Below are 26,082 nucleotides of genomic sequence, written 5' to 3'. Positions count from 1 at the left end.
GGTTTACGGAGATGTTGCTATGGGCGAGGGTGAAAAAAGTTTTTAAATGCGTTTGAAGTTTGAAAATTTTCCCTTTGCAAGGGAAATTTTTTAGCTTGGAGATGAAGTTAATTAATATGAGGTATTAATGAAGTATAATTAGGACATCAGCATATAATAAAACAGAGCCATACACTGAAATTTCCATTTGACCCTTCCAAAGTAGTGTGTAAAATTATTAAAGCATGAATATTTACCTCAGGGGCTCACATCTGATGAGTATGGGCCTGGCACACCTGGGTCCTGAGATGGATATCATCATTCTTCTTTTTCTTGGTGATTCCCTTCTTTCTCGCTCGCTCGCTCTCTCTCTCTCTCTCTCTCTCTCTCGGTAATTCAGATTTTTTTTTTTGGCTGGTGCAGCATAAGCCTCAGGCTTCCTTGCACCACATGGCTAATAATAATAATAATTTAACACAAAAATTAACTCTGAATTTATATTTACAAAACATATACAAGGCTGTCCTCAATTAACGTGATTAATTCGTCCTGCGAGTGCATCGCACAAAATGGAAACGCGTTAATCAATAGGAAAAATTATAATTGGTCCTTGACCTTCAGGAATGTCCATAAAGAATTTTAAAAATACCTTTTAAATAACTTTTTAACTGTATACCATGCAAAAGATAATGAAAATAATTATGGAATTAAATATTTATTGCATAAACATTTAATTCCAAAATATATTCTTCTCTTGACTTCCAGCCATTTATCATTATTACAGCTAATGACTTGTCCCAGATAAGTATATGACTCCACCATTTCAATTACTGCTCCTTCCATCATTATATCCCTTTCTGTGGCATACTTGTTCATCATTCCTTTTGTTTTAACCATATTCATCTTTAGTCCAAAATCCTTACTAATTCTGCATAACTGATTAAGATTTTCTTCTTTGGGATCGTGGCTTATGACCACAATGTCATCTGCAAATCATAAATGGTTTAGGTACTCTCCATTCACATTGACTCCTTTCTGCAACCAGTCTAATCTTCTGAAAGCTTCCTCAAGGGCAGCAGTAAACAACTCCGGAGATATTGTGTCTCCTTGTTGAACTCCTTTCTCAATTAAATTTACTACTGTCTAGTCAAGGAGGTAGCATTCTCATATATTTTCTTCAAAATCATAATATATGGGGTATCTATGCCTTGTCTTTCCAGTGCACGAAACATTGTCTTATGCTGCATGGAGTCAAATGCCTTTTCATAATCCATAATTGCCAGGCATAATGGTATTTTATACTCATTTGCTTTCTCCATTAGCTGTGATATTACGTGAAGGTGATCCATAGTTGAGAATCCTCTCCTAAAGTCAGCTTGCTCTTTCGGTTGATTCTCATCAAGTATTCTTTCTAATCAGTTAGTAATGACCATTGTGATGTGGGATAACAAGCTAATTGGTCTATAATTTCCAATTTCTGATTTATCTCCTTTCTTATGCAGCAAAACTATAATTGCATTATTCCACTCCACAGGCGTCACACCTTTTCTAATGCATTTTGTGAAGAGTCTTGCCAGTTTTAGTTTCATGTCACTTCCTCCAAATTTTAACAACCCTACACTAACTTCATCTTCCCTCGAGACTTTCTGATTCTTCATTTTCTTCGATGCACGTTCTACTCTCATCAGGAAGGATATCGGGTATGTCTTATGTGTTACTAATTTTTCGATCCATCTTCCCCACTGCTTGCATCATTCCCTTGCTCCTTTTATAATTCTCTATAGTAGTCTTCTGCTATTTGAATTATGCCTTCTCTGCTATAAGTACACCATCGCTATTCTTCAGTTTCAGTATCATTTGTCTTTCCTTTAATGCTTGTTCTACTTTTCTTGTGTTAAAACTTCTTATGTCCTCTCTGAGTCTCTTTCTAATGGCTTTGCATAACTCAGCATACTCAATTTTCTCCTTGTCAGTGTTTACCTTGCTCTTCATTTGTTGTCTTCGGTTCATCATGACAAGTGTTTCTTGACTAATTTTTTTCTTCTTTGGATTCCTTTTTACCTATAGGTTTCTTGGGCTTTATCACTTTCAGAAAGTTATAATATTCCTCTTCAATATCTTGATCCTGACCAGTCTGCAGAAGCTCAAACTTGTTCTTAAGTTCCAGTACATACTGCTTTTTCTCCTCTTCTGTTATCTCAAAGACCATATTATTTACTCGAGTCAGTTTTTTCCTTTCTTTTCTTACATCTATATCAAGCGTGCATCTTACCATTCTGTGATCACTTCCAACATTTACCTTGTTCAGGATGGTAACATCATTTGCAATATATCTTCTGTTAGTGAGGATGAAGTAGATTTCATTTATTGTTAATCCATTTGGGCTCTTCCATGTCCACTTTCTGTTCACCCTTTTCTTGAAAAAAAGTGTTCATTACTGACATCCTCTAGATTCTGAAAATTACACAAGTCTTTTATGTCTTTCATTTCTTTCACCAATTCTAAAATTTCCTATAGTTCCCCTTTCTGTGCTGTTTTGTCTCTTTCCAACCTTAGCATTGAAGTCCCCATAATGATAGTGTAGTGGGTTTTCTGCTCATCTAGAAGACTCAATTTCGGTGTACCTTTCTTCAACCATTTCTTCAACCTCTTTATCATCATGGCTGGATGTTGGTGCATAAATCATTATAACCTTTAACTTGTACTTCTTAGAAATCCCGAGTAGTAGTCTTGACACCCTTGGTGATGTACTTTTGAATTCCAAAAACTGTTGTTTTTTTTTTTATCTTTATGGACCAGAAAGCCAACTCCGCCTTTGCTCCTTTCACTGTTTCCATTGGTGTACAGCAGATTTCCACTTGATAAACTTATAAGTGATTCATTTCTTCTTCTTGTTTCAGCCAAACCGATGATATTCCAATTCACATTTTCCAGCTCTAATATCCTGTCTTCACTGATGAACGATCTTACATTGTAACAGGCCAAGTTCAGTTTCCATGCTTGGTAGCCTGGTCGTAGCCAGAGATTCTTAGCATCCTCTATTTCCACTCTGATCCTCTCGCTGCCATAAGAGGGGGGGAGAGTGAAAGCCGCTGGGGACTGAGGGCCATTTGTTTCGCCTTGTTGTCATGTGCTGGAGGGTTTGGTCTTCCTCTTCACGCTGACCAGGCATCTTGAAGAGAACCACTCTACATGTTTGTTGCCACCTAAGTGACGTAACAGGGCTTTCCCATCAAGGTGTGCATGAGTGGATTTTAGGGAGGCAGGCCAACCAGACTTCTCCCAAATCTTCTGAAATAGAAAGATATTGGATCCATCAGTGTTTTAGACAGTGTCTGATAACACACAGAATGTCTGTTCTCCTCTAAGCCCCCTTGAGTATGGTACCGTCCAATTGGTTTGTTATTCTGGGATTACTGCACATGTAGTTCCCTGTGTTTATCAGTGTCAAACCTCTAATGTCCTACTCAGCCCATCTGATTAATTTTTACAAGTCTTGAGAGAGAGAGAGAGCGAGAGCAGTATGCCTTAAATACTGTCATTCTGCCAACCTTTGTATAATCTGTAAACTTAAGACATTAAGCCTGATACGTCTTCATCAATATCATTAATAAATATAGAAAACAGCAATGTGTCCAGCATTGAACCTGGGGAACTCCACTAATAACAGTAGGGTACATGAATTCAAACTGAGAATGAATGGTTGCAAGATAGATGTGCAGAAACTTCCTTCAACCAACAGGGAAATTGATTTTAGCAACAAACTTGCATCTTATCTTGTAGAGGTGGGTAGTTTAAATAAACTCAAGAAAGAACTAGACAAATTATTAGAAGTGGAGTTTTTTTTTTTGCCTAATGCTGTATAAGCTTTATTTTTTTTCCTTTTAAACTAATGTTGCATAACCTTCCATTCATGCATCATTTGCTAGTATTAATACTAATATACAGTAGGCCCTTGTTATATTGCAGTTTGCTTTATGCTGCTTCGCTATAACACTGTTCTTATATTATAACCCGTATCTCACTATAATGCTGTCAAAACTCGCTATAACACTCTTTTAACAGGGACGAAAAGTTGTGCATTGTGTTTGGTTGTATATACATGAGCTTGGTGATCACAGTCATCACTAAGTACAGCATCTATAAAGGATAGTTTAGTCGAACATTGTATATTACAAAGTAATTCTGATCACAGACAATGTGTCAGGACATCCAAGCAAAGAGGACTTCGAAAACTTGAACAATCATATAAAATTTTTTTCATGCCTCCAAACACTACATCTCTGATTTAACCAACGAACAAAAGTGTTATTGCCACATCTAAAGCCTACTACATAAGGAACATCTTTTTCCAAGCTGTTAAAACCATCAACACTGGTGACAATGTACCGAGCCTAGAGTTTTGGAAATCCTACAACATTAAAACTGCCATCTAAAACGTTTACAGTGCCTGGGATGAAATGACTCAGAAAACCATGAATGGAGTATGCAAGAAAGTTTGGAAGGACAAAATAAATTGTATTACTCTTAAACTATCTAGAAACCTTCCATCTGATCAACGATCACCAGTATGGATTCTGTCAGTGTCTCTCCACTGGTGATATTTTGGCTTATGTTACCCATCTATGGACAAATTTAATGGAAAAGTTTGGTGCAACTCAAGCAGTTGCTCTTGATATTTCAAAGACTTTTAGTCATGTTTGGCATAAAGATCTTCTAAATAAGATTCCATCTTATGGTTTTCCAACTGTTTTTTGTAATTGGGTATCCAGTTTTCTCTATAATCGCTCACTGCGGTTATGGTAAATGGCTCTTTGTCTTCTAACTTCTTCACTCATGCTGGTGTTCTCCAAGGTTCAGTTCTTTCTCCCACTCTTTTTCTCTTGTATATTAATGACCTGCTTCCATTTACTGGAAATCCTATCCATAGTTTTGCTATGAACGTTTCACAATGTATTCCAGTGTACAACACAGTGCACATTGCATTCCACTTTCCAGTTTGAGAAACCTTGCCCTGCTCAAACAGCTTCAACTTCTAGAATATCCATTACCAATTCCTTAAATGCTGATCTTCAGTGGGGCAAAGATAACTTAGTTGATTACAATCCTAAAACACAGTCCTGTCATATATCTCGTAAGAATTATTCTTGCTTAACTTCGGTGACACTCCAATTCATAGGCAATATCTTATATCACTATTGGAGATTACCCTGACTTCTAATCTCTCTTGGCATAAGCACATTATATTGCACAAATATTGCTTCCTCTACATCTAAAAAACTGGGTTCTCTTTTGCTGTCAGCATTACTTTTCTTCTAAACAGTGCATTTTCTTGCAAATAGCTGTTCACTCTGTACAAATCACAAATCTGCCCTACCACAGAATACTGTTCCACATCTGGGATGGTGCCCCCCAAACCTCTCTCAGACTTCTAGATTCCATTACAAAGAGGGTAGTTAGGTTAATTAATGACTCATCTCTAACAGAATCTCTCCACTGTCAGTCTCACAGATATTCTGTTTCTGATGCATCCCTTTTCTATAGATACTTCTGTGGGACTGTTCATCCGAATTGGCTTCTATAATTCCCGTTCTCTCTTTCAAAGCAGTCCGAACATGTGCCGCAACTAGTCAACATCCTTTTACTGTCCAACTTCAAACTCACAGAACCAACTTTACTTCCTCATTTATTCATTCAACTTCCATTTCCTGGAACAACCTTCCTTCATACGTATTTCCTGAAAATTACAATCTATAGAAGTTCAAGTCTAATATCAACGAATATCTTCTTTCATCCTCTCATCCTCCAACCCATGCATGGTACTAAGTACTATAGGTTCTATTACTCCAATCTAAAATTAGATTGGAGAAAACAGTAATGAATCTGCCAGAATTGCATAGAGATATTTTAAAAAATCAGAGGATCCAAAATGGGAGATTTCAAATTAGGAAGTCTCTGAGAAGGAATATTAAAGTGGACATATGCAAAAGGACCACCTTTGAAGTAAAAGGAGTCGTGTAGTAAAAATTAGAAACAGTGGAATGAGCAGTGGTTGACGATACCAATAACTGGGATTTTGTAAGAAAAAGTAAAGCTTGGCACAGACTGTAGGTGGAAATGGACATCACTGTGATTGGAACTACAACTATGTATGTTTGTGAAATGAATCAGGAAGTTTTTGGAAGGTTTATATCTTTTTGCAGATAAGTTTGCTCTATTAGTTTGACCGTTTGTGATGCATTCAGTATACACATAGCAAGAAAATACCAAGCTCCGTGACAATGTAATCTTCACAGCTGCCACTACATACATCTACTGAGGTCATTATTACATTTGTTAGATCAAATGTAATAATGATCTCAGTAGATGGATGTTGTTGTTGTTGTTGTGTTTAATGACACATAGGCTGCTAGGGCCATATTGTGTCTTTCTAATGGTGAATATGGAATATTAGCTTAATTGTGATAACTATATTTTATGATATATTCCTATACGATTTAGGAAAGTAAAGAGTTCTTTTTGATTAAAATCATCTCCCAGAATCTGTAATAAATTTATTGATGACTGCGTATTAGAAATTGACTTAAAGATGCCTAAACGGATGGTTTGAAAGTGGGGACAGTCCACTAACAAATGTCGAATGGTCAGTTGTACTTGACATGATGTACATTGGGGAGCGCTGTCATTAGTTAATAGATACAGGTGAGTGAGATGAGTGTGCCCAATCCTTAGCCTTCCTAAAATTATTTCATCTCGTCTGTTTTTTCTGAAGCTGGATTGCCACAGCTTTGGTTCCGGTTTTATTTGGTAGAGTTTATTTCCTGGATAACCTTTCCAGATTAATGACCAGCTGTTATAACATGCTTTACGGATAATGTGTTTGTAATCCGTATATGGAACTTGAAAAGTCTGCGAAATAGTGGTTTCTGGTTGTTTGGCTGCATGATCTGCTCTTTCATTGCCGGCTATTCCAGAATGTCCTGGGATTCAGCAGAATGTCACAGTTTGGTTCAATTCCATACAGGCAAGTAACTTAGAATGAATCTGTTTTACTACAGGGTGAGAGGATTTGGTATTAGTATTTATGGCAGAGACAGCACTGAGTGAGTCAGTGAATATTAAAGCAGACGGAATTAGATGTTCAATAATGTGATCCAGAGCTAAGTTTATAGCATAGAGCTCAGCAGTGAAGATACTGCATTCTATTGGCAATGAGACAGAAGTGCTAAATGATGGGAAGATTGCAGCAGCACCTACTTGGGTCTCGGTTTTTGATCCATCTGTATAGATTTCACATGCGTTTGAATTAGAAAGAGTGTAAGTTGCATGTAACTGTGCGATATTGGAAGGAGACAGCGTGTTCTTTGCCCACTGTTGAAAGTAGTCATCATATATTGCACGGATATTTTCCCAGGGTGGATCTGGTGGTGTTTTGTCCTGAAATATATTGCTGATTTCTATGTTCCATGATTGAGCCAGTTCCTTAAATCTAAGTGGAGCAGGTCGGTTTTCATTAGGTTTACTGATATAAAATGACTCGCATTCAGGATTGTAGAGACATCTCCAACAAGGATGAGAGGGCAGACTACGGATTTTTGCGACATACATCAGAAGTAATGATTTTCTGCGAAGATGTAAGGGAGGTTCATGAGCTTCAATGTACAGGCTCTGAACCGGGGAGGTTCTGAATGCGCCTAGAGCGACTCTCAAAGCACAGTGTTGGATGGTGTTTAGTCGTTCTAAAGTACTTTTCCTCGCTGAATCATATACTGGAGAGGCATAGTCCAAGCGAGACCTGATGAGAGCTCTATACAGATGGATGAGGGTATGACGATCAGCACCCCATGACATGGATGACACACACCAAAGGATATTCAATTTCTTCAAGCAGATGGTACGAAGATAGGCCACATGTGCTTGAAAGTTCAGTTTCCTGTCTAGTATCAGACCAAGGAAACGGATATTGTGAGCAAGAGGAATTGGCACGTTATTTATCTTTAGCTCTGGATCAGGATGAAGTGACCAAAGTTTGCAGAAATGAGTGGTAGTGGTTTTCTGTTCAGCGAGATTATATCCATTTCGTAAGGTCCAGGATTGAATTTTCGTTAAAGCAATTTGTAGCTGTCTTTCGATAGTATTCATGCTTTGCGATTGGCAGGATACAGTGAGATCATCAGCATACATGTATACTGGTGACCCCCGCTTAACGCTGATCATTCTTTCCGGAAAAACAGAGCGCTAAGTGAATCCGCACTAAGCGAGCGCCGCTTTCCCATAAGGTAACATATGTATTTGTGAGCTGCAGTCGGTGCCATAGGATATTTCCTAATCAATAATAAACGGTAATGAAAAGATGCACAAATGTCGGTCAAAATATTTAATATTCAAATATTTGCACATATAAAATATTCTGCATTACATACGTATAATTATGTGGTAACTACTTGCATCTCAAAAGTAAACAAAATTCCAATTAAAATAATGAATTTAATTGATTTAATTTAATGGATGAATTTAATCATGAAAAATGTGTGGATTTTGAGTTGAACTTTGGCCCTCTTCCAAATAAACTAAAAGGGGTATTAATTTTAAATGGCCTGCAGCGTTACCACCCAACAATAAAGTCAACCGATCCTTCGCCGCTTTGAAACTTGGCATGTTTTTTGTTCTTTCAATATGAAACTTCTTTTAGGCATTCGTTTCCACAAAAGTCCTGCTTCATCTATGTTAAAAACTTGTTGAGAAGTATAACACATAATACCCCTCTTCAATAATTTTAACAAGTTCTTTTTTGAAAGTTTCGGCTCCTTAATCTGCACTAGCGGCTTCTCCCGGGATTTTAAATCTATTCTACCAGTTTTAAATGGTTCCACATTTTTTTTTTTTTTAGGCGAGTTTTCTTCAGATCATCGTATTGGCTAATCTCTTTCTCTCTCTCTCTTTTTTTAATATTTAACTTAACTGAATTCTGCATTGGAATATTATCTTCAAAAAAATTAGTCTTTCCATTTCAATCCTAATAGCCGGTCTAGTCCTAGTTGCTTGCAGTGGAACAGCTATCTTTCCCGCTGCTAAAATTAATTCTTTATTTTTTCATAATTGTTCTTACAGTTAAACTTGCAAGTCCTAAATTATGGCACACATCCGCTTGTCGTTGCCCGGAATCGATTCGCTTCAAAACGTCTAATTTAATTTTCAAATTCAGTCTTTTTCTTACATTTATAGTCTTCGTACTGCGCCCAGACGTTGTTGCATTTTCATTCCTGTCGGTCATTATTAGCTCTTCAAAAATATAACTGCGTTGGTTGAATTAATTATGATACAATGTTCAAGTAAACTGTCCGTTACGCACGATGTCTAATACTGTACTGAGTGATGACTAACTAGACTTCGGATAAATGCATATAATGCAAATATTACAAGCAATATATTTGATCATTTTTTAAAATGTTGATCTCGGAACTACGTTACAAGTGACTGTACTTAAATTAGCGTGAAAGAAAATTTCACTGAGCGTGGGAAAATTGCTCAAGTCGGCGTGGGAAACGTTTTAATGCTGTTTTGCTATTCATTTTCAAGCTATCGACTCCATCAAATGAAACGATTTTGTTAAATATGTGAAAAATGTAATCTGTAAAAGAGCGTTATAGTGATCTGTGACAGCGTTATAGTCAGATACGGGTTATAATATAAGAACAGCGTTATAGCGAATCAGCGTAAAGCGAACCGCGTTATAACGGGGGCCCGCTGTACTTCAATCATTTTTGGAAGTTCTTCCAAAATATTGTTGATCCTAATCGCAAATAGGGTTGGACTCAATATGGAACCCTGTGGGACACCCTCTTCTTGAATGTGAGATGTTGACAGCATGTTTTTATATCGGACCTGAAATGTACGCAATTTTAAAAAGTTCTGAATTATTAAAGGGAGATGTCCTCTCAGCCCCAACTGATGCATATCTTTAATAATACCATGACGCCATGTGGTGTCAAATGCTTTATGAATATCCAGGTTGACCATCACTAGATGTTGTTTTCTCACAAAGGCATTACGAATGTTGGATTCAATTTTTACAAGTACATCTAGGGTGGACCTGTTTTTACGGAAGCCATATTGGTGATCAGAAAGGAGATTTTCGGAGTCTAGAATCCAGGTGAGCCTCTTATGTACCATCCTTTCAAAGATTTTGCCCAGACAGCTTGTCAACGATATTGGTCTGTAATTCTCAACTAGAGAAGGATCTTTGCCTGGTTTTGGAATAGCACAAATATAGGAATGACACCATGACAGAGGATATGTATTTTCAGAGAAGATCCGGTTATAAAAGAGTAATAGTGTGCCGAGATCGGCTTCACACAGATGCTTCAGCATACTGTAGTGAATGCCGTCTGGTCCTGCTGCACTGTTCGGAGATTTGCTCAAAGATTCTCTCAGTTCAGATAGAGTAAACAGCTGGTTATATGGAAGTGAAAGTCTAGTTGCGAAATTAAACTTATGACGTTCTGATTCAGTTTTACTGCGTTGAAAGGAGATCACATAAGAGGAACAGGCAGAAATGTTATAAAAAAATTTGGCTAAAGAATTTGCAATGTCAGTAGGAGAGGATAAGTCCTGCCCATTGCATTGTATTATCGGAGATTGCTGTGGTAGAAATTTCCCATTGAGAGCTTGAATTTTTTTCCAAATGATTCGAGTGTCAGTATTTTTGTTAATAGCTGAGGGGAATTTAATCCAGGAGTCACGTTTTGCTGTCTTCCTAATTTGTCTTGCTTTGGCTCTGAGTTTTTTGTACATAATTAGGTTGGCAGTAGTTGGAAATTTGCGAAACTGGTTCCAGGCACGGTTTTTTTCTTGTTTCACTTTGGAGCATTCTTCATTCCACCACTGATTTTGGTGTACCTGCTTGCTCTGGTTGGATTTTGGAATGGAAATTTCTGCTGCAGATAATATATGACTTGTAATGTGGTCAGTTACAACATCAATATGAGTTTGTTGTACACATAGTTTGTCAAGTAGAACACAAGTTGAATAGTTTTTCCAGTCTGCTTTATGAAAGTTCCAAGAAGTACTGCCTTTAGGACATACACTGTCTGTGTTTGAATTGTACTGATAGGAAAATGGTCACTGTGGAATGGATCATTTAGCACTGACCATTCCATGCTTGGAAAAAGAGATGCTGAACATATTGATAAGTCTATGGCTGATGTACTACCTATAGGTAGTTGGATGTGAGTTGGAGAGCCAGAATTTAACAGAGTCAGGTTATGGTTATCCAGGAACATTTCTATTAATTGGCCTCTCCTATCCATGATGGAAGATCCTCACAATGGATGGTGACCGTTGAAATCGCCGAGTAAACAGACTGGAGGTGGCAATTGTGTGATAAGGTTGTCAAGTTCAGTCTGGGAGCAAGGATAATTCGGTGGGATATAAATGGATGCAAGGGTTAACGATATTCCCATTGCTTTCCGAACCGCTACAACTTCTAAAGAGGTTTGTAGTTGGAGATGTCTTGACGATATGTTAGTTCTGATAAGAATAGCCACCCCACCACGAGCAGGAGTGTCAGAATCCCTGTCTCGCCTAAACATAGAATAATTTTTAATTTTCAGAGAAACTTGTGGTGATAAAAAGGTTTCCTGTAAACATACACCTATTGCTTTAGTTTGTATTACTAAATCATTCAAGTCATCTATATTACTGCGTAATCCTCTACAGTTCCATTGAAGGAATTTATTCATTTGTTGGATTTATTGGAGGAAGACTGATCTGACTGTTTTTTCTGGGAAGGTTTCTGTCTGCTTAGTTTTGATTTTTCATTTCTGGGAAAGGTTGGGCGTCCTATATCCATGGTATCATTAGCATGTAACTCTAGTACTGTCTCTTCATCCTCTGACTGAACCTCCATTTCCATGTTGGTTTTCCATCCTTGGTTTTCCATCCTTGGTTTCGATTTCTTCTGGTTTTCAACAGTAGCTGATTTTGTTGTTTCTGGCAAGGTTGAGATAGCATCAGTTGGGATGCTGATTGGGGTGTTGCTGGTCTCACTGACTGTAGTTTTCTTATTATAAGTTAGCACAGTTTTGGCCCAGGCGGCAAAGGAAATATTCGGTTCGATGGAGACATCTGTTTGGGTTGCAGCTGAGCGGCTATTTTTTGTGACCGATGCATATGATCGGCTAGGCATGGTTAGCATTATTTGCTTTCTTGCTTCAGGGTATGTGACTTTATGCTCCACTTTATACTTCTGGATTTTTTTCCCTATTTTCCAAAGGTCACATGCTTTAGAAAATGCAGGATGACTTCCTTTGCAGTTTGGGAAAGTGGGAGTGGAAGCTGTACAGTCTCCTTGGGAATGCTCCTTGGAGCCACAAATAGGACACACAGCATCGCCTCTGCATGGCCGTACTTCTGGCACTTAAAGCAGCGAATGGGATTCGGAATGTAAGGTCGAATCTTGCAGTTTAAGTAACCTGCTTTGACAGAAGATGGAAGATTCGGAGTGCTGAACGTCAAAATAATGGACCTAGTTGGAATTAGGTTGCCATCTTTTTTGGTCATTATTCTCCGAGCATGTGTCACCTTTTGTTCGCTAAGTTCTTGTGCTATTTCTTCTTCAGAAACAGTTAGTAAGTCCCATTCACTGATAACGCCTTTAGATGTGTTCAGGGTGTTATGGGGTGTAACTGACACTGGGATATTGTTGAATGTTGTTAAATTTAACAATTTTTCTGAATGGGATGTTTTTGAAGTTTCAATTAAAAGGTCTCCAGATTGGAGACGCTTCACCATTTTAGGGGATTCAACAACCGATTCTAAACATTTCTGTATTAGAAACGGCGATAACTTGCCTACAGGTTGTGTGGATAATGAGTGCATTATTAGAAATGCTGGCATATCTGCACTCTGTTTTTCAGTCCGCTGTCCCGTCGCACGATTCAAGTCATGCTCTGAATCAGATTTGACAGGTCTGGAGCCCGTGGGCTCTAGCGATGGATATGCATCGCAATCCATCGCTGCTCCTTTTAGCCCCGGAAGAGGGAATTCCTTCTCCCAGGTTACCGACCCCGCCATGTGGAGGCAGGAGCGGTGCCAACCAGTGACCAAGCGATCAGCAGAAGTGGAGAGCAGTACGTTGCTAGCGATAGCAGTAACGTTGCAAGCGGGGTTAGCAGTAACATTGCTAGCGGTGAAGCAGTGACGTTGCTCAGCGAGGGAAGCAGTAACGTTGCAAGCGGTGGAGGGATTATTAAAGCACTAGTACTCGCCCTAGAAAAAATCACTAGAAAATCGCACTAGAAAGATTGCTTGGCACTCGGGGCCGTAGATGGATGTAGATGCATGTTCAATTGAAGAACTATATTCAGATTTAATAGTTGGCATAATATTTAACCTGGCAGTTGTAGTGCCAAAAATATTAAAAAAAAAAAAAAAAAAAGACAGGTGGCAAACTTTCTCTTCATTTATTTATTTCAATGTTTTTATTTATTTTTTTTCGAATTTGCTTCAAACAGCGCCAATATTTCATCTTTTCTTTATGGATTGCAGTACTTATTGTATGTACTTTTTTTAAGTTTTAATAAAAAAAAAAATTAATTCTGCTGAAACTTGCAGAAATAGGTTTAGACAAAATAAAAACATCAATTTTTTTATTCTCTTCCATTTTCCATTTTAAAAGACCATTAAGTGTGCAAAATTTAAAACATGTGAATGCACCTATATCGCTGCTTATTATGTGCGTAAATATTATTAAAAAATTAAAAACATTATATATATATATATATATATATATATACCCAGTACTATCAGCTCCTTCCATTTTCAGATTTATTTGAAAATTTATGGGAAATTTGGCATAATTCACAGCATGAAAAATTTGAAACAACAATTCATGCTTCCCACAGTATGGTGGTCATCTGGAGAGAATATTGGGTTTTGTATACCTTTAATCTGTGAAAAAAATAAATCTTTCAAATACAACTATGGTAAGGCTGTAGATCCTTACTGAATTAGTAAAAGGAGAAAAACAAGCAACCTGAAACCTTAAACAAACATGGTGTTGGCATGCATCCAGTATCACACTGTTTTTGAAGCAAAATGTCAAATAATTGCAAAGATGATAGTGAGTAATCTGACAAGTTTTCAAATGAAATTTCTATATGAAAAGTACAAAAAAAGTCCCTAACTGTTGCAGTAAAAGTTTTACTATATTTAGAAAGGTAAAAAGAACTGAGATTTTTAATCATGATTAACAGTTAATATGGGAACATTATTTTTTAGGTTCACCTGTCAGATTACCTGCCACTATTTCCAAGTTAAAAGAAACAAGCAAAATGTTTTATTCAAGCTAGAGGAAAGGAACATTGGACTTTATGTCTGTTTGAGGATAATATGCTGCTGTTGTTGTTGCTATTGGGTTTAAACAACACAAGGGCTGCTGTTGTTGTTGTTGTTATTATTTGGTTTTTAGGAGCATTAGCAACTAAGGCCATATTGCTCCGGGGATATGCGGTGGTCATTCCCTGACCTTTCCGGTGGTGACGGGCTCGAACCCCGGTCTAATCAAGAAGTGTGTGCTACACACTGCTGCTCCTTCCCACCTGGCTACGGAGGTGCCTCAAGGACTGCTGTGACCAAATTGTGTCTGTTCATATTTTATGCAGAGGTAACATATTGTTATAGATGTTAAATTATATCCTCCTCTACAGGCCAATACATTTTAAATATATCAAAAGTTCGTCTATATTTGCTTCATTTCCTATAAAATGAGATAGATCATGTGAGATATTCAACATGGAAATTGACTGAAAGGTGTTTGACCAGATGGCTGAATGTAAGGGACAATCACCCAGAAAATGACGGACCGTAAGTTGTCTTTGACAGTATGAGCACTTCGGTGGATTTTTACCCAATAATAGGAAGCGATGAGTAAGATGAGTATGTCCAATTCTGAATCTTGCCAATACCACTTCCTCTTGTCTCTTTCATCGGAAGCCAGAGAGCCACAGCTTTGGTTCTTGCTTTATCTGGTAAAGTTTATTGTTGGTGTTACTTTTACAGATCTGTAACCATTTATCATAGCAAGCTTTGCATATGACAGATTTATAGTCAGTGTATGGAACCTGAGAATGTTATGAAAGAGGTGGCTGGGGATGTTTAGCGGCAAAGTCAGCACTTTCATTTCCCGAAATGCCAGGGATCCAGCAAAAACTCATTAACTGATTGGACCACTGCAAGAGAATAGCTGGGTATGAATGAGTTTCAATGTAGGATGAGAGGAGGAGAAATTCTTTCTTACAGCAAAGGCAGCACTGAGGAAGTCAGTGTAAATTATAGCAGATGAGATGGAAAGCTCTATAATCTGATTAAGTGCTTTAGGGTAACCTGTCAGGTTACCTACCACTACTTCCAGGTTAAAAGAAACAAGCAAAATGTTTTATTCAAGCCAAAAGAAAAGAATATGGGACTTTATGTCTGTTTGAGGCATATAATTCAGCGGTCAAGATGCTGCTGACTAGTGGTAGTGGGGCTGTAACTGTAAGTGAAGGAAAAACTGCTGCAGCACCTACCGCAGTTCCAGTTTTTGATCCATCAGTGTAGATTTTCAGGTATGCGAGTTTAAAGTAGAGAGAGCTGAGTGCAACTGCCTGATATTGCAGTGAGGTGTGACATTCTTTCTCCACTGAAGAAAATGTACATCGTAAGAGGCAGAAACATACATCCAAGGAGGAACAAGTGCACTTGTGTCCTGAAAAATATCATTTAAGTCGATATCCCAACTCTGGACAAGCTCTTTAATCCTGAGTGAGGCTGTCGATTCTCATTTGGCTTACTCTCATAGAAGGAAACCCACCTAGTATTAAAAAGAAACTCCCAATGGGGATACAATGGAAGACTCTGGATCTTGGCAGCATAATGGAGCAGTAGTGCTTTTCTACAAAGATGTAATGGGGGATCATGCACTTCAATATAAAGACTGGATTGGAGAAGTCCTGAAAGCTGCAAGCATAGCCTTCAGAGCACTGTGCTGGATAACATTCAGCTGTTGTAAAGTAGTGCTTCTGGCAGAGTCGTAAACTGGACAACCATAGACTAGGCGTGAATGGATTAAAGTTCTGTAAAGATGCCATAAAGTATACCGATCAGCTCCCCAAGACATGGACCAAAGTATGCTCAAAAGCTTTACACGAATATTTCATAAATGAGTGATATGAGCTTGGAAATTAAGCTTGCAGTCTAATATCAGTCCAAGAAATCTATTAGTTATGGCAAGTTGGAGCTGCCATTCGACAGTATTGATACTTTGAGACTGACAGGAAATGGTAAGGTCGTCTGCATACGTATAAGTTTCAACAGTGTTTGGGATGTCTTTCGTCATGCTGCTAACTTGGATTGCAAAATGCGTTGAACTGATCCTGCAGGACTCCTTCCTGAATGTGAGAAGCAGAGAGTAAATTTTTATATTGCACCTGAAAAGAGCACAACTGCAGGAAATTTTGAATTATTTTAGGCAAACAGCCCCTAAGTCCCAGATGGTAAAGATCCATAATGATACCATAACACCAGATGGTGTCAAATGCCTTTTCAAGATTTAAGTTGACAATGACTAGATGTTGTTTCCTGACAAAGGCATTGCAGATATGAAATTTGGCCTTGATGAGTATGTCTTGAGTTTATCTGTTTTTCCAAAAGCCATACTGATGATCTGGCGGGATATTATTATTATAATAATAATAATTATAATATTATTATTATAATAAGAAGCCTGAGGCTTATGCTGCACCTGCCAAAAAAAAAAAAAAAAAAAAATTCCTTGAGTTACCCTGAGAGATAGAGAGAGTCAAAAGTAGAAGGAATTACCAAGAAAGAGAAGAATGATGATATCCAGCTCAGGCCTCTGGGTGTGCCAAGCCCATAATCACCAGATGTGAGCCCCTGGGGTTATTCTGTGACTCCAGGATCCAAGTGAGCCTTGAATGTATTTTCAAAAGTTTTTCCCAAGCAGCTCATGAGAGATATGCGTCTATAGTTTTTAACTAGGGAAGGATCTTTGCCTGGTTTTGGTATGGCAATAATGAAAGAATGGTGCCAGGAAGAAGGATAGGCATTTTTTGGAGAAGATCCAATTGTATAAAATCAGCAAGGTACACAAGTCCTTCTCAAGTAAATGCTTCATCATAATGTAATGGATACCATTTGGGCCAGCGGCACTGTTGGATGATCTGTATAACGATTCTTTGAGTTCTGTTAATGTAAAAGGTTGGTTGTACGGGAATGAGCGGTGCATAAAGAAGTTGATTTCATATCGTTCTGCATCTGCTTTGATGGTCTGGAAGGAGGATGCATAAGAAGCAGAGGAAGAAATTGTGGCAAATGATTCTGCTAATGCATTAGCAACTTCCTCAGGAGCAGACACATCTTTCCCTTTCCAATGAAGTATCGGAGAAGACAACCTTACAAATTTGCCATTTAGGGCCTGTATTCTTCTCCAGATGATACGTGTGTCGGTGTCTTTTGTGATGGTTGAGGAAAAAGAAATCCACAAATCACGTTTAGCTTTCTGTATAATTTGTCTCTCTTTTGCCTTAAGTCTTTTATAAGTAATTAAGTTACTGGTGGTAGGATACTTTCAGAAATTATTCCAAGCATGGTGGTGGTTCTCCTTTTTCGCATGAAAGCAATCCATATTCCACCAGTGATTTCAATGAATGTGATATTGTTTAGATTTTGGAATAGAAGCATGGGGGGGCTGCAGTTAGAATCTGATAAGTGATGTAAGTGGTTACATCATCGATCCGCTGTTTTTCAACATAAAGCCTATCTAAAAATATTTGGGCGGAATAGCCATCCCAATTAGTCTTTTTAAACTTCCAAGTGGATCGTTGATCCAGATTTGGAGTTACCCCTGTTTGTAATGAGCAAATAATAGGAAAATGATTGCTATATTAAAGGGATCAGTTTGATTTGATTTAAGAATTCTTGGCGCAAGAGCTACTGCGGCTAAAATGCGCCTGTAAAATTTTATATTTTATATAATGGTTTTGTTTTAATTCGTATATTGCTGCTAATGATTTCCAAGAGTAACAGAGAATGACTATAGCTTGCTTTAGAAATAATATTTAGTTTTATATTTGATTGTAGTAATTTATTTTCTTGAGGAACTGAAAAACATCTGCTACATTTTTTCTATCTTCCAGTATGGTTTTGAGAGTGAGGGAGTGATGTTTGTTTAGCTCTTTGAAGGAGTTTCGGCGCTCATCTGCAAAAGCTGGACAAGTAATCAGTACATGTTCTACTGTTTGTTGTATGTGACAGATAGGGCATAGAGGGGGATCCTCTCCTCGCAAAAGATAAGAGTGACTGAAATATGTGTGTCCGATCCTTAACCTAGTAAGTATCACTTCATTGCGTCTATTTTTCTGAATGCTGGATTTCCATGGTTGGAGTAATCTTTTAATCTGATGCAATTTGTTAGTGGTAAGTACTTGCCATTGCTGCTGCCAGTGATGTATCCCACTGTGATCAATAACATGTTTATAGTCTGAGAAAGGTATATATTCTGATGCAGAAATATTGTTGTTAGCTTCTTTGGCAGCTCTGTCTGCTTGTTCGTTTCCATGTATTCCGACATGGCTTGGGATCCAGCAAAATCTAATGTTACGATGTTGTTCAAGGAGTCTTGATATTTTGTATTGAATCTGCTGTTGTAGAGGATGTTTGTTAGAGCTGATATTTTGTATTGCCATCATGGAACTACGGGAGTCAGTAAAAATTATGCTGTTTTGAAAACTTGAATGGTCGATTTCGTCTAGTGCTAACATAATGGCTTGCAGTTCTGCAGTATAAATGCTACAGTCTTTTGGGAGTTTTTGGGCCAATGTGATGTCAGAAAAGTAAACTGCCGCTCCCACATGAGAATCAGTTTTGGATCCATCTGTATATAGAAAGCAATGATCTGAAAATTGTGCCTTATAAGCAGCATGCAGCTGTTGATGGTTTATATGAGAAAGGATTTGTTTGCTCGAAATGTGGAAGGAGGAGTCACATAAAGGTTGTCTGATTATCCATGGTGGAGTAGACTGCTTCGTCAGCGGATTTATGTTATCTAGGTTAAGCTCTCTACTGAGAAGAAGGTTTTTTAATCTCACATTCGCAGGTTTATTGATTCTTTGTTGTTGCTGATAATGTTGTTCCCATTCAGAAGCAAAAAGAGTTTTCTGTAGAGGGTGGTCTGGTAAGGATTTTATCTTAGCTGCATAAGAGAGTAATTGATTTTGTCTTCTGATTTGCAGAGGAGGTTCTTGGGCTTCGGCGTACAGGCTCTGCACAGGTGAGGTGCGGAAAGCTCCAAGGGCTAAACGTAGTGCGCAGTGATGTACCGGGTCGAGCCATCTCAGGGCACTAGGTCTTGCCGAGTCATAGACTGGGGCACCATAGTCTAGCTTAGACCGAATGAGAAGGCGATATAAACGTAGTAGGATTGTCCTGTCTGCTCCCCAGGATACAGCGGATAGGACCTTCAAGATGTTCATTTTCTTCAAACAGTGGACTCTTATGTGACTGATATGCTCTAGGAAAGTCAGTTTTTTGTCAAAAACTAATCCTAAGAAACGGACACTATTTTTAACTGGGATGATCTGTCCTTTCAGCCTGAGTTCTGGGTCAGGATGGAGATTCCTTTTTCTGCAGAAATGTATACATGCAGTCTTTTGTACCGATATTCTATATCCATTTCTTTCTGTCCATTTTATGACTCTGTTAATGGCTACTTGCAATTGCCGTTCTATTGTCCTCATATGCTGTGCTTGATAAGAAATGCTGAAATCATCAGCATAAACTGTTGTAAAGATATTGTTTGGGATTTGTTCTATTATTGTGCTGAAGTGGACTGCAAAAAGTGTGGCACTAAGTACAGATCCTTGAGGGACCCCTTCTTCTTGATAAAATATATTGGAAAGTGTATTGTTCATTCGAACTTGGAAGGTCCGATTCTTAAGGAAATTGTATATGTAGAGGGGTAGATGTCCTCTAAGGCCAAGTTGATGTAACCTTTTAAGTATACCATATCGCCACGTGGTATCATATGCCTTTTGGATATCAAAATTAACCATGACTTGGTGTTGTTTCCTGAGAAAAGCATTTCTTACTTGATTTTCCAGTTGTATAAGTACATCCAAGGTACAGCGATTTTTTCTAAAGCCAAATTGTTCTGGGTTGAGAAGATTATTATTTTCTAGATACCATGTTAGTCTATTGTTGACCATTTTCTCTAAGATCTTGCCTAAGCAGCTAGTCAAAGCTATGGGACGGTAGTTCTGTGGGTCTGAGAGATCTTTTCCCTGTTTTGGGAAAGCTAGTATTATTGAGTGGTGCCATTTGTTTGGGAAAGAATTTTCAAGGTATATTTTGTTGTATAGATCTAATAGGGCTAATTGGGACTGTTCATCTAATTGTTGTACCATTGCATAATGGATTTCATCAGGACCGACTGCACTGTGTTTCACCTGTAGCAGAGTTTGTTTTAGTAGTTCTGCTGCCGTGAGTGGCAAGTTGTATTGTTCACACTGATTGGTAGAAAAGTTTAATTTTATTTTTTCGGCCTCTTTCTTGTACGTTTTAAAAGCTGTGGGGTATGCACAATTAGCAGATGTATTCGAAAAATTTTCAGCAAGCACGTTGACTATATCTAAGGTGTTTGTAACCAACTGTCCCTTCCAATTTAGCAATGGAGAGTGGTTTGATTGAGAATTGTTGGTCATCCTTCTGATCTTTTTCCAGATAAGTGTAGCTGGTGTGGAAATAGTTATAGTGGATGCAAATTTCATCCAAGCAGCTTTTTTGCTTATTTTTTGCACTTTCCTGACCTTGGCTCTGGCTCTCTTGAATTGTATCAGATTGTCTGTTGTTGGATTTTTGCGAAAAAGGTTCCAGGCTCTATTTCTCTCTTTTTTAGCTTCCTGGCACTCTTTGTTCCACCATGGTTTTGGATATATTCTGATGTTAGAAGATGTTTTAGGTATTGTCTTTTCCGCAGCTTGAAGCATACTATCAGTAACATAGGCTACTGATGTTTGTACTGATTCTCTTTTAATAATGTTGTGGTCTAGCTTGGCTAGTATCCTGAATGTTTCCCAATCTGCATCATATATTTTCCATCTGGGGTGCCTATTGGCTTGGCATGGCGTTTTTTCCATGATTTTCAAAATAATGGGGTAGTGGTCACTGCTCAATGGAGTCTCATGCACGCTCCATTAAGTCATAGGGAACAGTGTTGGGGAACAGATTGATAAGTCTATTGCAGAACTGCTTTTTGATGAAAGGTGGAAATATGTGTGTGTGCCGTCATTGAAAATCATTAGGTTGTTCTCGACAATTAATTTTCCTATTTGCTTACCCTTCTGGTCTATTTTGTGATCGCCCCATAGTGGGTGATGTCCATTTAGGTCACCTAAGATGCAGAATGGAGGTGGTAGTTGAGTGATCAGCTCTTCGAAATCCTTAAATCGGAATTCTTGATTAGGGGGTAGATATACTGAGGCTATGGTAATATTGAAGCCTATTGCTAGACGGGCTGCAACTGCTTCTAATGGTGTGTTCAATGGTATTGTTTGGGAAGGGACATGTCTGTTAACTAGTATTGCAACTCCTCCTCTTGCTGTTCCATTTGTTATGCGATCCTTTCTATATGTGATATAATTTTTGATTATACTATTGTCCTGTGGTTTTAAATAGGTTTCTTGTAGGCAGATACTTAGTGGGTGGTACTGGGTGATGAGATCTATAACATCATTAGTGTTCGAGCGAAAACCTTGACAGTTCCATTGGATAATCGTATCTGTCATTTGGGGTTAGATGTTCCCTCGGATTGCTTCCTTGGGGCTGATTTATTTTTGTCTACCTTGGTTTTGTCTTTTTTTGAAAAATAGGGTCTACTCGTATCCATTTCTTCTTCAGTAAAGATTTCGAGAACTGGTTCCTCTCCTTGGTTTCTTGCATCCGTGTCCATTTGTTCTGCAATATTTTTTCCTGTACTACCTATCTTTTCTTTGTTTGCTTTTCTTCTTACATTTTCTGAATTATCTGGTGGGAAAGATAAAGGAGTATTGATAATCTTTTCTTGTTTTTGTGATGGAGATGGTTTGTAAAACTCCCGAACCCATTCTGAGATGGATTCTCCTGGGGGGATTGTAACATCCGTTTGTGTGCCACAACATTTTGAATTGAGTAGTTTAATTTCCGGAGCCTTTTTGATTGTGGTAATCTGCGCATAAGAAGGTTTGTTTGCTATATTTATTGTAATTACCTTTTTAGCTTCCTGATATGAAATTCCATTTTCTGCTTTGTATTTTTGTATCATTTTTTCCTTCTTCCAAATTTCACACTCCCTTGAATATGCAGTATGATCTCCTTTACAATTTACACATTTATGGTTTCCAGCTCTGCAAGTAGAAGTGGCATGTTCTTGCGAACCACAGTTTCCACATGTTAATTTTCCTCTACATACTGTCTGTGAGTGACCAAACTTCTGACAGTTGAAACAACGGAGAGGATTCGGGATGTACGGTCTTATATTGCAGTGTAGATATCCAGCTTTTACTGATCTGGGTGATTTAGGCGTGTTGAAAGTGAGTATCAGATTCCTGGTGGGGGTGATTATCCCTTCTTTTTTAATTGTAATTCTTTTAACACTGATGACTCCTTGTTCCTAAAGTTCCATTTGAATTTCCTCTTCGGGCAAATTTAGGAGGTCCCATTCCGTTATTGTTGTTGTTATTTGGTTTTTAGGAGCATTAGCAGCTAAGGCCATATTGCTCTGGGGATATGCGGTGGTCATTTCTTGACCTTTCCGCATCCTCCGTATTTGGTGGTGACGGGCTCGAACCCCGGTCTAATCAAGAAGCGTGTGCTATGCACTGCTGCTCCTTCCCACCTGGCTACGGAGGCGCCTGTCCCATTCCGTAATGACACCTTTTGAAGTATTTAATGTATTGTGCGGGGATACTATTACTGGTATTCCTGCAAAGGTTGTCATTTGTAATAATTTTTCTGAGTGTTTAGCATTGGCCGTTTCTACCAAAATGTCGCTTGATTTTAGTCTTTTGACTTGTTTTGGTGTGCCGACATAACTCTCAAGAGTCTTTTGTATGAGAAAGGGTGACAATTGTCCTACTGCTTTCTCAGTATTTGAGTGTACAATAATATATGTTGGAGAAATTAAAACTTGAGAGTCAGTTTTTAATCTCTTTGTGGAGACAGAGTCATTTCTATCGCCTTTTCTGATTGCCTTAGAGGTGTCTCCGAAAGAACTAGATTTCTCATATCTTGGATCAGTTCTCTTCGGGTCCGTTGACCCAGTGGATTCCTGGGTATTGGAGTCAGTTCGCTACATTTCGCCCTGAAAGGGAGAGCTTTTCCCTTCCAGGTTACCAGCCCCGCCACGTGGAGGCAGGAGCAGTGCCGCCCTGTGACCAAGCACTAGGTTAGTAATTAAGATATAACTGAAAATAAAAGGGAAAGAGAAGGTTGCTTTCCTTCTTAATCTAGTAAAGTTGCTTTCTTTACTATGGATTATTTAATTGTGTGTTAATAAATGCTTTAAATAAGGAAACGATTTCTACTTCAAGAAAGAGCACTAATTCAGAGCAAAAATTCACTTGATCACAGAATCGCTTGGCACTTGGGGCCAGGGATCAGTTAATGATGACCATGTCATGAATGAAAAGATGGACGGTGAACAGATCGATAAGTCAATTTCAGAAATAGATCCTGTAGGTAGGTGGATATAGGTGGGAGAACCAGAGTTTAGTAAATTTAGATAATAATAATAAGATTCTTTATTAACATAAATTTTATACACTAGTGATTCCTTACACAGAAAGCCAGAGGAACCTTACAATTAGTTGTTTATACAAGTGATTTTGATTTATAAAAAAAAATAAATAAATAAAATAATAATAATAACTAAATAATAATTAATAGATCAAAGCAAAGATAATAGTCAAAATGTAAAAATGAATGTAGTAGTAATTACAGCGAAAAAGGACTACAAGTTCAGCTGAACATGAAATTACATCGGCTAACTAAGATCGGCACTTACATAAATGTCCTTTACAAACAGCAAGATGGGACAAGATGCCATCTCGATATGCCTTGTCTATCATCCACAGGTCGATATTGAGCGAGTTGAGAGTGTCCAGAGTCACATTAGGGAAGTGTCTTTTGAAATTCTGTAACCGCTGGAGCCTTGAGCATAAGGAGGGAGTACTACGGAGATGTCTGCCTGGCAAACGTCAACCAACCATGTTCCAGATGTTGATGTGATCCTGCTTAGCTGAGCACAGATGAAGGAATGACTTTATTTTTAGCACATGGGCTCTGTGGACTATGGGCGTATATTGCAGGTTGCAGCAGAGAGTAGATTTAGATGTTGTGTAGATCTGATGCGACCACAAGTTGGTCCACTTCAGCACCCAGAATTCGAGGCCCCATAGTTTCCTGAGGCTGGTGGGTGGTGCCGCCGACCAAACTTCCACGGCATAGGAGAGTACACTACAGAAGTAAGTTGCAAGGTACTTCTTGATTATTTTCTTATTGTGCGTTTTGCACAGATCAATTTTCATTCCCCAGAACGCTCTTAGGGCTTTGGAATACTGTGCTTGGATTTGTTTTTTATATGTGAGGTTGGCATCAAGGATTACTCCTAGGAATTTGACACTGTCTGTGGGAGTCAGGACATTTCCTGCCAATACCGGAAGTAGAGAAGATGCAGTATCAGTAGAAGTCATCCGACTTGGCGTAAAGATAAGATAGTTTGACTTCTCTGGATTGACTGACAGGCCAAAAAATTTAGCATATTTATAGAATGTATTTAGGTAGCTGTTTACAGATTCAGAGGCAGTTTGTCTTTCTTGTGAAGGACCAACATGGCGTTTGCATGGCAAATAGCAAACAATATCATCAGCATAAGATAGGAACGCTGGAATTTGATCCATTAGTGGAACGAATATTGCTGCAAATAACAAGGCTGAGAGACAACCACCTTGTGGGATCCCTACTTCGACGCTTTTAGTGACTTTAACGCCATCGCCTTCGAAGTGAAGCATTCTCCTAGATAGCAAACTATTGAGGATCTCGAGCATCTTTCCGGATATCCCGTAGAATCTCTCAAGGAAGGCAAGAAGGGGTGTTATTTGGACTGAGTCGAAAGCAGATTTCATGTCGAGAAAAATGGTGTGAAGATCTTCGTTGTCATTCCAGGCCTGAAGTATTTTCTGTGATAATGACTGTAGGCAGGTTACTGTAGATCTATTAGGCATGGCATAATGGGTGTGTTCTGGCCTATGCGCAAAGATTGCGAGTGCTACATCATTATAGATGCACTTCTCGAGGCATTTCAGGAAGGGAGAGGCAATTGATATTGGCCTGAAGTCAGCCGGTCTTCTCGCATGAGACTTTTTCGGAACTGCCACGACTCTGTATGATAACCAGCTTGAAGGCACCTGTGCAAATTTGAGTACTTTGTTGTTGTTGTAGAGTTGAGTGAGCTCTTTGCTGATGAAATGAGAAGCAATTTTTAGACTAAACAGAGGTATTGCATCAATTCCTATGGTGGACTTGTCAGGTAGTGAATTTATTATTTTTATTAGTTGTTCTTCAGAAATTTCTGTATTACTAGTAGATGAAGAAATGTTAAGCGCTTCGTTCCAAGGATATGCTTCGGACACACGGTGATCTCGCTTAAAACGCAGCACATGCTCACACCATTCCTGGACATCTAAAGGCAGAGGGGTGCAAGTATGACTTGTGGACCACACACGTTTTCCCCTGGATAGACGGCCTTTCATGAAATTGTCAATAGAAAATTGTTTCCTCTTCTGGAAATCCATCCTTGCTTTGGAAAATCTGGCATATGAGTCTTGTGAAGGCGACTTTTTGTAAGAGGCATGGGCTGCCTGTTTTTCCCTAAAGGCCTTGGTCAGGAGGTCATTCCACCATGGCTTTGAGTGGGGACTAAGGATGCAAGTTTTGGACATTGCAGACCTTGCAATGAATTCCATCCATCTCGAAAGCCAGTAGGCAGCCTCATTTATGTTAAGCTCAGCC

The 26,082-nt window shown here is 38.5% G+C and overlaps 1 protein-coding gene across 1 annotated transcript in view; it reads right to left on the bottom strand.

The window, feature by feature from the left end:
• LOC150085728 (uncharacterized) overlaps positions 1–26,082 on the bottom strand; it is a 116,612-nt gene that overhangs the window by 45,452 nt on the left and 45,078 nt on the right. The window lies entirely within an intron of this gene.

The sequence above is a fragment of the Mastigoproctus giganteus genome, chromosome 5 (genome assembly GCF_048544385.1).
Source record: "Mastigoproctus giganteus isolate SK-2022 chromosome 5, ASM4854438v1, whole genome shotgun sequence".
NCBI lineage: Eukaryota > Metazoa > Arthropoda > Arachnida > Uropygi > Thelyphonidae > Mastigoproctus > Mastigoproctus giganteus.
Note: the sequence above shows the minus strand (reverse complement) of the source record. Positions and strands in the feature narration are given on the sequence as shown.